This window comes from Xenopus tropicalis, chromosome 5 (assembly GCF_000004195.4).
Source record: "Xenopus tropicalis strain Nigerian chromosome 5, UCB_Xtro_10.0, whole genome shotgun sequence".
In the NCBI taxonomy this organism is placed as follows: Eukaryota; Metazoa; Chordata; class Amphibia; order Anura; family Pipidae; genus Xenopus; species Xenopus tropicalis.
The window spans coordinates 18,647,058-18,658,482 of record NC_030681.2 but is presented as its reverse complement, the minus strand read 5'-3'; positions in this window follow the sequence as shown (position 1 = coordinate 18,658,482).

Below are 11,425 nucleotides of genomic sequence, written 5' to 3'. Positions count from 1 at the left end.
GTGGCATTGCGCTTGTTCCTTAAAGGAAAATGGGCCTAGTTGTTAAATAAAGCTTACTTTTCAACACAACTTACTATGTTACTATGTTACTTGCCTATTAGCTGCCATTGTATGTAGGTTGTTCTGTCAGAGAATTATCAGCACCTCTGACCTTTGCCAACTGTTCCTAATTTTGACAGAAACCGACTTTTCCTCTGGAAATTGCGTTCTTATAAAGTCTGACCATATAAGTGTTTCAGCGTTCCTTCAACCAAAAAGCAATTCCGTGACCATGTTATGTAGAAAAATTTAGTAATAACAAGGTCAGTGATAGCTCAGCCCCGGGCGATTCTTTGACAAATACATACCAGGCCCTGCTTCGCCCACACCACATTCCATTCCATGTAGACAATGCCCCATGCTCTACCCCTGTGGGGGTATAAATACAGAAGGCACCTGAAAAATCTAGCAGGGTTCACAGTCAGGGTTGGACTAGGGTTGCTACCTTTTCTGAATAAAAATACCAGCTTTCCTATTTTTTTTTTACCATTTTCCCTATTAATAACATTAGCATCAGGGACCTTTTTTACTAGCCAGGTGGCAACCCTATGTTGGACTGGGATGCCAGGGGCCCAACAGATAACCTCAAACCATAGGTCCTCTCTTCAAACTACTTTTACTCCTCCCTTACTCAACCTATTTATTCTCCTAGTATTTTTTCTTTACTTACTACAATCTATCCTTCCATATATTTCTCCTCTATGTTCCCATACAGAACAGGGAAATAGGCAAGAAATAGGCCAAATGGTTAGGGCAGGAGGGCCCACTGACACCTGGGCCCACAGACAGTTTTCCTGGTATCCAGGTGAGCCAGTCCAACACAGATCTTAAAGATTTACTTAATAACAGAATAGTGATGATTATGACCATGTGGCAAGGCAGGTATGGTTGAGGTAGTACCTAGGGCCGCCGCATTTTGTGAAAAAAACTTACACTTCTTCTAATGTCTTATAGTAATACTGGAGGGTCCCTTTGAAAACCACTATAAATGTTAGTGTTAAAAAGAAAAACTCTGCAGTAAGTATTGCAGGGTTGGGGGAAGCTTGTGGTCAGTTTTGCTGCAAAGGAAGGCATTGGTCATTCTTACCTAGTATTATTATTATTAACACGTTTCGCCCAAACCACATTCCATTCCATATAGACAATGCCCCTTGCTCTACCCCTGTGGGGGTATAAATACAGAAGGCGCCTGCAAAATCTAGCAGGGTTCACAGTCAGTGTTGGACTAGGGTTGCTACCTTTTCTGAATAAAAATACCGTCTTTCCTATTTTTCTTCTAATGTCTTTTAGTAATACTGGAGGGTCCCTTTGAAAACCACTATAAATGTTAGTGTTAAAAAGAAAAAATCTGAGTAAGTATTGCAGGGCTGGGGGAAGCTTGTGGTCAGTTTTGCTGCAAAGGAAGGCATTGGTCATTCTTGCCTAGTATTATTATTATTAACATGTATTTATAAAGCTCCAACATATTCCGCAGCGCTGTACAATTAGTGGGTTTCATACATTGGACATACAGAGTTACATACAAAGCAACCGATAACTGATACAAGAGGTGAAGAGGGCCCTGCCCAAAAGAGCTTACAATCTATAAGGAGAAAGGGTTGAGACACAAGGGGCCAGATTAATTAAAGTACGTATTACAAGTACGACTTGCGAAAATTTGCATTAAATACAAAAAAGTTGTAAACTTTAGAAAAAATACGAATTTTTTGTAATCGGACCTGTCGTACATTAATGAATGTGCCCCAAGGTGTGGGAATGGGCATGATCAGAATTAAGCAGTGTAAGAGATGTAGCACAGGGTATTGCTTTTAGCAGCCTATTGAGGTTCTGCTAAACTAATGAGGGCATGCTTCTCTAAATAAATGTGTTTTTAGAGATTTTTTGAAGGCAGGAAGATTGGGAGAAAGTCGGACAGATTGTGCAAGCGAATTTCAAAGAAATGGCTCAGCCCTTGCCAAGTCTTGAATGCAAGTGTGTGAGGAGGTAATGAGAGAGGAGTTGAGAAGTAGGTCAGTAGAGGAGCGTAACAAGCAGGTTGGTTGGTATCTAGAGATAAGATCAGAGATGTAGGGTGGGGCAGAGTTATGAACTGCTTTAAATGTGAGGGTTATAAGTTTGAAATTTATCCTGGATGGTAGGGGAAGCCAGTGCAGGGATTGGCAGAGTGGCATGGCAGAGGATGAGTGCTTGGAGAGGTGTATGAGCCTGGCAGCAGTATTCAGTATGGACTGGAGAGGGGACAGTCTTTGGAGGGGAAGGCCAATTAATGGAGTTACAGTAGTCCAGGGGTGATATGATGAGAGAGTGAATGAGAATTTGGCAGCATTTGGGCCGCAGTGGAAACCCGGGATTTACCACGACATTTAGGGTTGCGGCAGGTTCAAGGTGCCCCCTGCTTCAATATATGTACTTGCTCACAAATCATCAGACCGGAGTGGCACAATAACACTTGCTCGGTCAAGTCACCATATTAAAAAGATAATATTTAATATTTAAAGATAATTGATCTTTATCCATTAATCGATTTGTAAGGTTGCTGCCATGTCCCTTTAATATTAGCCACTTAAGCAACCAGCATGCTGTATGAGTAATCCAATCTGGTAATGCATGCTAGTGTAGCCTGCCCATGCATCATGATCAATGATTAGCCCTTTATTGTGTGTATTTCACCGTGTGGGTGAAATACACACAGTAATATATTATGATTATGAATATATGCGTATTTCATACCATAATCCCATTTAAATATACCAATTTAAAATTACATCCTGTAGAGCTGTGCTGAAATATGTGTAAAATGGGCAGGTTGGTGGTCTCTCAAGACTTTAAGAATCTCTCCCGTTGCTTTACCATTAAAATCTATGGGAACCTTGCACAATGACTGGATTTGAGAAAATTCAAGTGGCTAATGATAAATAAGCTTGTCTTTTTATTTTCTGTTATATCTTTAGCACATGCGGTGTTATTGATTACAGCGGAACCTACAGTATATACAGCCAGGCACACACAATCTGTACAAGTTATTTTGTATTTGTTGTTTGTGGGGAGATGGATTTTGCCAGCTTTTCAATTCATCCCGGAGGAACTCCGTGTCCCCAGCTCTGTTTTTACAGTGAAAATCGATGTCATTTGTTGAGTGACAGCAGCATCCGGTAGTAGGGAAATTTGTGTCTAGAACATGTTACAGTAATGAGCAGCCTGACAAGTGGTGCTAAAATCTTGTTTTACATGCTGCCAGATGGGGTAGAGTTGGAAGACAGGGAGATTTACAATGAGGTAATAGGAAGGACTGAGTAGGTAGAAGTCTCTCTCTCAGATTTTAACATGTATGCTTTAATGGTGGGCAGAAAGGGCATTAAAAAACATTGGGCCCTAAGCTGATCAGAAGATATGCCCCCTCCTGTGTCAGCATCACAACTAGCTACAAAGTGCCAGCTTTTCTAACAGCTATTGTTATTCTGCAACTACTATAAGAGGCCCATTTATTAACCATTTTCACGAACCACGAGCAAACTCATTTTCTGCAAAACTATGAATGCCAAGTGATTTATTAAAACAGCCTTTTAAAAAAGCATGAAGGAAAAAAACAGAAAACATGCAAAAATCAGAATTTTTAGTTTTGTCATGTAAATGAAAGGGTCAAAAAATCCAGTTGTAAATAGGACACTTAGGGGGAGATTTACTAATCCACGAACGGACCGAAAGCATCCGAATGAGTTTTTCCGCAATGATCGGTATTTTTGCAACTTTTTCGTATATTTTCCGCAACTTTTTCGTCGCCGTCGTGAAAAAATCAGATTGGTTTTTCCGCCGTTTACAATCGCTTAATACGAAAATATCGTGTCGGCGACAAAATAGTAGCGCAAAATACGTTAAAGTCGCGGCGGCGACAAAAAAGTCACGAAAAAGTCGCAAAATTTTCATTTCCAATCCCATTTTTTCCGTTTCGGGATTCGGATTCGTGGATTAGTAAATCTCCCCCTTACTATTGACTTCTGCATGACCTTGACATCTATTAGATGGCATATTTTTACTTTTTGATTAGTCACAGTTTTGATGCTTAATAAATTGCAAAAAAAATACTTTTTTTTCTTAAAAATTGTCTTTTTAAGTAACAAATCGGGAATAAAAAATATGACCGTTAGTAAATGCCCCGCTAAATCTTTAGATAACATTTTTACGTTTGAATGGAGGGATAATACTGAGCACCCGTTGACCTGTGTAAAATTGTCAGGTATATTTATGCGCCACATTGTATATTTACTGAAAATTGGGAATCCAGGATTTGGTTCAGGACTTGGCCTTTTTCAGCAGGATACGGATTCGACCAAATCCATGTGCCCTGTCCACTTTTTGTCACATGAACATGGAAGTTGAAATGTTTTCAAAGTGCGCGGTTCTCTTTACCACTTCCAGATCCTAAAATAGTGGATTCGGTGCATCCCTATTGCTCCCTAAGCTATAGGAAATGTAATGTGCTTAAAGTATGCTGGCACTAATGCTTTGGTAATTACACCAGTGTACTTTCCCCATACAATTTTCATGGGGAAAATATGCTGGTGAGTTAATGCGATAAAGCATGGGACAATATCATGAATGATGCTAAAGTGTCTTCTGCATCTTTATAATTGTAACTCAGCAACCTGGACCTAGCGCTTTGGTGCTCTTGATAAATGTGAGTATGGAGTATTGGAGTATTTTCTAAGTGGCATAATAATGCCTGGTTCGTCACTGAAAGCTTTATAAGCTAAAATTTGCGAGTTTTTGTTTTTTGGCAATAGTTTGTCCACTTCAATATTGCCCCTTATAACTCTTAACAGGACAGTTCACAAATCTTAGCTTTTTTACCACAAATAGTGAGTTACAATGCCTTGTAAAATTTTTCATCCACTTGCCCAGTTCTCACACATAAGGGGGCATTTACTAAACTGCACTTTTACGGGTCAGGCTTTTTGTTGCAGAAAAAAAGCATGACTTTTCCCAGATTTGTTGTTATGCCACCAAACTGCAACAATTTTGAATCTGAAAATTCCTGAAAAACCTGTCGAGATCATGTAGAATTCAGTGGCAGGTGTTCCTTTTACAATTATAAGATCTTTGCTTTGTGGTTTTCGGGTTTATTGACACTAATTTCTGTGTGACAGTACGAAAAAGTCATGGTTATGGCGCGACAGGTTGGAAAAGTTGCAGTTAACATGCAACGCGTTTTTTTTTGTTCATGCTTTTTTAAATCTTTTGATAAATGACTTCTATTTGTAGAAAAGATTTTTTTCAAACAAATGTAAATTCAAAAAAAGGTTTTAGTTCATTTCCCCTAAATCACAAATCCTAAAGTGAACTTTTGTTTTCTGAGTTATTTTTGAAGTTCATCAAACTCAAATTTACGTTTTTTTCACATGAAAGAAAAAAATTAAAGAAATAGTTGCATTTAACATTATCTTTAGAATGATGTTGACAGCAGAATATTAATACAACTTTCAATGAACTATTCATTTATGGTTTTTACTTATTTACATTGGGTTATTTACATTAGCAGAGCCTGGGCTCTTGTTAGAATAGAAAGAAGAATGGATGGTGCAAAATACAGGTAAAAATTCTGCAAAACAAACGGTTTCATATAGCTAAGAAACTAAAATTTAATAGAACATTCTACTGTTATTTCCACACTTTAGGGGACTGTTTTATCAACGTGTGATTTTTTTTTTTTAGCTACAGCTCGCAAATTTGAATTAGAGTTTCCAAGACTTGAATGTTCGATATTTAAGTGCAAAAACATTTGAATGCAAAACTTAAGGAGATTCTGTCATGATTTTTATGGTATACATTTTATTTCTAAACTAACTGTATACTTAGCAAATAATTCACTCTACCATTTAAACTGTTATTCTTGAACCAACAATTGCAGTCTCTCACTAACACCACTGCTAACTAAAGGTGGCCACACACGTGGCGATCTGACGATCTTTCGTGCGACCATCGGTCGCACGAAAGATCGTCAGATCCGCCACTAACCTTCAGAGCTGAAACAGGCAAATAAGGAGGTAGAAACAATAGGATTTCTACCTCCTTCTGCCGATTCAGCGCTGAAGGCAGATTTTGGTCAGGCGCCTTCTATGGCGCCCGATCAAAATCTTTTAACTGGGCGATCGGTGAGTCGACCGATATCAGCAGCTTCCTGTGATATTGGTCAACTCGCGGACTTGCCATACACGCACCAAATATCGTACAATATTATCGGTGCGTGTATGGCCAGCTTAACACCACTGCCTGGTTGCTAAGGTAAACAAGACTCTAGCAACTAGATAGCTGCTGAAACTACAAACTAGAGAGCTGCTGAGCAAAAAGCCAAATACTTGCAAATTGTCTCAGAATATCATTGTCTACATCAGGGATCCCCAACCTTTTTTACTTGTGAGCCACATTCAAATGTAAAAAGAGTTGGGGAGCAACACAGGCTTGCAAAATGTTCATGAGGGTGCCAAAAAAGGGTTGTGATTGGCTATTTGGTAGCTCCTATGTGGACTGGCAGCCTACAGCAGACTCTGTTCGGCCGTACACCTGGTTTATTTGTAACCAAAACTTGCCTCCAAGCCAGGAATTCATAAATAAGCACCTGCTTTGAGGCCACTGGGAGCAACATCCAAAAGGTTGGGGAGCAACATGTTGCTCACAAACCACTGGTTGGGGATCACTAGTCTACATACTAAAACTAATATAAAGGTAAACAACCCTCCTTTGTCACTTTTTCTCTGTTCTGCATTCAAATTCCTATTCTTCCATTGTTCCTTTATATTTACATTCAGGGCCTCTTTTTTTCCGGCTGTTCCCTTATGCATGCCAGGTGTATGTTTTCTTCAATACTTGCACATGAGCACATAGTTGGGAACCTTTTTGTGTATGTGCTGTACCTCTGACATAAGGATGGAGGCTGGCCATTCCACAGAGGCATCTTGAAAGTAGGCAGCAAGGAATAACCCTATGCATTGAGATGTGCTAGCAAACACTTTTTTAGTACATGACTGAAAGCCTTCTAAAATTATGAAAAAGATGCAAGCATTTTGTTATCTAATGTCTATTAGTGTAACTAAGAACTAAGAACATTCTTCCCCATACGGGTATTTCAAGCATTCAGGGTAGGGCACTGACAGATGTACCACCACTGATAAAAATGGAATCCTATCCTTAGAAATAGGAAATTGGCTTCAGCTACACAGAATTCATGTTTAAAGGAATCGCTATGAACTAAAACAAGAACAAAAAGCTCTGTATTCATTTAACTACAGAAAATAGTCAAATAAAACTGCTATAATTTCGGAATAGTTGTGTCTGGAAGCATGTCATATGGGATAGGTGCCAAAATGAGTATTAGTGTTCATGTTAAATATATTTCCTGTTTAATGATTTTTTTCAAATATTTTTTTTTAAAAATCAAGTTTTAATCTGTCAATACTGTGTAATTTTTTCACATTGGCAGTAATATGAGGAAATGGAAATAGGATAGGGATGGGTGCAGATGAGGAGGGTGAAGACATTGATCAGTCAGAAGGAAGCAGTTTAATATTTGTAATATTTGTTTAATTGGGTGTAACAAACATTATTTATGATGTCATAGCCTGACATAATGTGTTTATTTTACTCTTATTATAACTGTCTGTGATACTGTACATGCACAAATCTTTCCAACCTGAGTAAAGGTACTCAGTGCCTCTTATTCCTGTCCCCACCCTATGTATTTTTGAGAGCACTGAAAAACAGTAATTGGCTTTCTTAAAGGAGAACTAAAGCCTAACTAAAGAAGTAGGGCAGAAATGCTGTACCATATATTTTTGGCTTCTGTACCAGCCCAAGGCAACCACTGCCCTTTAGCAGGGAAGATCTGTGCCCCTGAAGATGCCCCAGTAGCCCCCCATCTTCTTTTCTGCTGAATTACTGCACATTCTCTGTGCTGCTGTCACTTACCTGAGCTTAGGGACCCCCAGTATATAGAATATAATTGTCGCAATATAAGTCTGACTAGTAATAAATACACATAATTACAACATGGCAGCTCAGCAACCAGTGTAATTAGCATCAGAACTTAATAATCAGCCCTGTAGTATCAGTTTATATGACAGGCAAACCTCATTCTCTGTTTGGTAATTTGCGACCCCTAAGCTTAGCTTCCCAACAGCAGTCGAGAGCCCACTGAGCATGTGTGTGTCCCAGACACTTTTAACAAAATCGAATATGGGGAGCTCCTGTGACAAGTTTTAAGTCCTGGATCATTGCTGCTATTGAGATTTTGAAACTATAGGCTGGTAAATTAGGTACAGTATATAAAATATGGAATTTTTAGCCATATTCATTTTTAGGGTTTAGTTCTTCTTTTACTTCTGTCAAAAGGCATTTTTAACCTTGAAAATACAAGTTGCAGGTAACTGTTAGTCCCTAGAAATGCTACATCTATTGGTAGTATCTTTTCTAGGATGCTGCTAGCATGACAAGAATATATAAGAACCAGTGCTGGGCCAAGAGGTATCTCCACCAGAGGCTACTACCTCTTGTTCCTTCTTGCACCACACTGGGCGGCTGCCACAACAGTTGGCCAGCTCTGATCCCCAAATGTGCACCTCCTTCCCCACTGTTCTTATTCAGCCTTTCAAAGTTTAAGCCAGGGCGGGCAGGAGCGGCGTGTATTATGTAGTTTTAGTAAAATTACGCCACTGTAGTTTCCACCCAAGGGGCCCCCCACACCCCCCATGGGCCCCCACTGAAGCATGCATACCTCATAATTACCTAGGTGTGATTGGGGGAGGGAGGTCCAGGTGGTGTGTCGATGCTTTCTGGCAGGGTTCGATTCTGGGTCGGTGGGGTCCCCAGTGTCCCGCCAGCCCAATCTGACCCTGATTATGCTCCCTCCCCACATTAGCAGTGCCCTAAGCAGTTGCCTGTCCTCCCTACCCCTAGTTGCGGCTCTGTAAACATGTTTGCAACATGCAAATGATTTGATTTGTGGACATTTGTTCCAATCTTTCCTTCCAAAGAAAAGAGTTGTTGCAACTGATTAGTGGTAATTTACTTTTTCTACATGAGCTCCGTATCTACTGATCACTGTAACAGGGTCAGAATCATCCTGATATATTGTATTGTTTCAGGTTATAAATAAACCCCTTTGGTTTCCATGGAATTGCTACTTTAGATGTACAAATCTATGTTTGAACTACAAGGAAGGGAAGAGACCGGATGAGCGTATGTTTTAGCAGATGAACATGAGAACATTGGAGGACTGGATGGGAATAGAACTGGTTGCAAGGATGAGGTACAATAAAGGACAGATGGAGTCAAGCTGCATTTCCTTTTTGTATATAAGATAAAAATCCAGAAATTCCAGAATATTTGTGAAAAACACAAAACACACTGACAATGTATTGCCACAACGGGTTGCTTGCAGCAAGCTTTGCCTCCCTAACTCCCCTAGCAAGTATGCAAGTATGAATCATTTTGATAATGGTAATAAAATAAGAAGATAAGGAGAGATGGTTTAAATGCTTCAGATTTTCCTGATATTCATAGTTACATAGTATAGTTACATAGTTACATAGGGTTGAAAAAAGACCATTGTCCATCAAGTTCAACCCATCCTAGTAAACCCAGCACACAACCTATACTAACCAATTCCTGGGAATTAAAACATGAGGAGTGCCACAGAACAATGCTAGTGTAGACTAGGTGGTTATGAATGGAGGAAATATCTCTTTTCAGGCAACCTGCCACCACAATAAACCAGAAAACTCAGTAAGTCCAATGTCAACAACCTTTGGCCCAGAGGACCCCTAAATCTTCTGGGTACCAGTGCCCCTACACACCAGATAGATCCACCCCCAGCAACAATGATCTGCAAATGTATGCAATAACATAGATATTAAGTCATTAAAGACAAACATTACTAAAACGAAAAGGACCAAGTTGCCTCCTGGAAGTAGCTACCCCTCATTTTAATCAGCTTGTATTACTTCACAACTTTTTCATTAGACCAAAATACCAGCAATAAAAACTGAGCTCACCTGGAAACAGTCTGCAGCTCTCTATCTGAAGATGATGTTTTGTACCTAACCCTGGATATGTGGAGATTTATTCCTTCCTTTAGGCACAAGTATTTCCTCCAGGGAACAAGACAGGTCTTTGCCCAGTTTCAAGGTGATCGTCCCACTGAGAAATCCCAGCCAGAGCCTAAAGTCAAGTTATGTCTAATAGGAAAGCCCGAGAGCTTCTGGCCATAGAAACCGGATAAAGCTTCCGAAGAATGTTGGGCACTAAAATTAGCCCTTTCAGTGCTATATGCAGAAGAAACATATTCTGCTGATAATAGATAAGTGCAAAATCCTATAAAAATAGTGCAGAAGTTGTAATAAAGATTCATTTTTATAGATTTTTTAAAGATACACTGTATAGAACTTCTTGAAATTCAACACTATTCACTGAGGTACTAGTGTCTATACCCACTCCACTATACAAAAGGAAAACTATAATCCCAAACAATTTAAAAATAAATTGCATAAAACAGCTCAAATGTGAAATTCTGCTTCATCTAAATAAACCATTTTGAAAAAAATTTACTTTATAATATTATGTGCTATTGGGTAATCCTAAATAGAAAATTTACTAATCCACGTATCCGAATCCGATTGAGAAAAATTCGGATTGGAAAACGAACATTTTGCGACTTTTTCGTATTTTTTGCGATTTTTTCATCGCCGTTACGACTTTCCCGTAAATTGTCGCGACTTTTTCGTAACCGGTACAACTTTCATAGCCATAACAAATTTCGTGAATTGTCGCGACTTTTTCATTGCCATTATGCCTTTGGAGAATTGTCACAACTTTTTCATTGCCATTATGCCTTTGGAGAATTGTCGCGACTTTTTCATCGCCATTATAACTTTCGTGAATTGTCGCGACTTTTTCATAGCCATTACGGCTTTCGCGAATTATCGCAACTTTCGTATTGAGAGCTCGAAAAAGTTGCGACAATTCGCGAAAAAGTCGCAAAGTACCGATCATTACGAAAAAAACGCATTCGGACACTTTTCGGACCTTCGTGGATTAGTAAGTGTGCCCCTAAGGGTCAGCCCTGAGATCATGTTAGTTCACTTCAGCCAATTAATGGACAGAGTTCTGCCTTTTACTCCCACACTACTTCCTGTTACAGTTAGAGCTGCATTATTTCCTGTCAGGTGATCTCTCAGGGAGCACACAGACCAGCACAAAATGGTGGCTCAAGAGAAAAGATGTGCAAAGGCATTATTTACTGAATTACGGTTTGGTAAGATTCTTTAATAGGCCACTTAATATGATATAAACTATCTGTTGGTATTTATTATGGGGATATAGTTTTCCTAAACCCCTT